Raw genomic sequence first — 1,570 nt, 5'->3', positions numbered from 1 at the left:
GTAATGTGTTGTACTACACCATAAATTACCATATGCCATTATCTCGGGAGTGTAGCGGAAAACTCAAAGGCAAAATAACTGGAAAGCATTCATTTAAGATGCTGGACTCAGAGAATATTTAACGTTTGTTTAAAAAAAAAAATAAAGACTCAAACCAATAAATCCCGTCCCCTCTGTAAATGATGCCTATGCCTACAGTACTATCACTTGAATGATTGCGGATTGGTTTTAACATCACACTATTTTTGCGCATGCATGTAAACATCAGTCAGTATAGAACTGGAAAAAACATTTTTGCCAACTACTCGAATCGTCTTTGCAGCTCTACATATGATAACAGAAAGTAGCAAATGTTAAACGGATATGAACATTATGCCTACAGTACTACCTTCCCATCAGCACTCATGGCTAACACCACCCGGAGACTAACCAGCTCTAGTCAGAGGAATGTGCATAGCAATAAAACACACACACACACACACACACAGTGACCCCAGTTCCACAGTGTCTCCTCCACCCGTTGAGAGTGGGGTGGGCTGTGGGTGGCAGGACAGACACCGCCTCCTGTAATCCAATCAAGTCATGTCAGACAGCAGTCTGGTTACAAGCCTATCTGTGAGGCCTTTAATCCACGGCTAAGACTTCACACACCGCACCCTCACTTATCTGGAAACACACACTCACACACACACATACACACACACACATATTTGGAGAGAAAAGTGATGGTGTGGTGCCTGCTTCACTTAATTTGCCATTGTAGAAAGACATGGCATTCTATAACGTATTTAAAGGAAGAAGTAGCATGTTGTCACGTCAGTGTGTGTGGCAGCTATAAGCATGCGTCATGGTTTCAGCTCATGCCAAACGACAAAGCAAGCATTAATTACGCCGTAAAAAAGTAAATAAATAATAAAGAGAAAACTTCTAATGGGATAATATGAACAGCAAGCTAAAAATGAGATTTTCTTTTACAATGTTCTCAGTACATTAGTTAATGTTTTATGCAATGTAGCAGGTATAGAAAGAAAGAAAGAAAGAAAGAAAGAAAGAACATTATGTTACACACGTGTCTACAACATCTAAGACTTTGATAGGAGAGAGCATTTTTGTCAGAGAGAACATATGTCAAATGCGTGTGTGTCTGTGTGTATGTGAGTGTAACAGGCTGACCCATTAAAGGTGTTTCCCCCATACACATTTAAACATAGGACACTTTACCTATTAGTCTAAAATCTGACTTGTGGCAATGCATCCCTTCATCTTCATCTAGATATTAGAATGAAAGCTGCAACCCCTCCCAGTGTGGTTAAAAATCATGCAGTACATTATTCAGATTAGACAAAACACACACACACACACACACACACACACACAAAACAAATGGTGTTCAACAAAGGACAAAACACAAGATAATCTACTGGGCATGCACTGACATACTGAACGTTTTCAACACATTTTTTGCTGTAAAGCCATTAAATCAAACACAGGTCCAGGGAGCATTATGGACCCTTATCATTCAGATTCATGCAAAACGCCACAAAGAAAGAAGGAGGAGGGGGGGGGGGGG

The sequence above is a fragment of the Etheostoma cragini genome, chromosome 17 (assembly GCF_013103735.1).
Source record: "Etheostoma cragini isolate CJK2018 chromosome 17, CSU_Ecrag_1.0, whole genome shotgun sequence".
Taxonomy (NCBI): domain Eukaryota; kingdom Metazoa; phylum Chordata; class Actinopteri; order Perciformes; family Percidae; genus Etheostoma; species Etheostoma cragini.
This window is presented reverse-complemented; position numbering follows the sequence as displayed.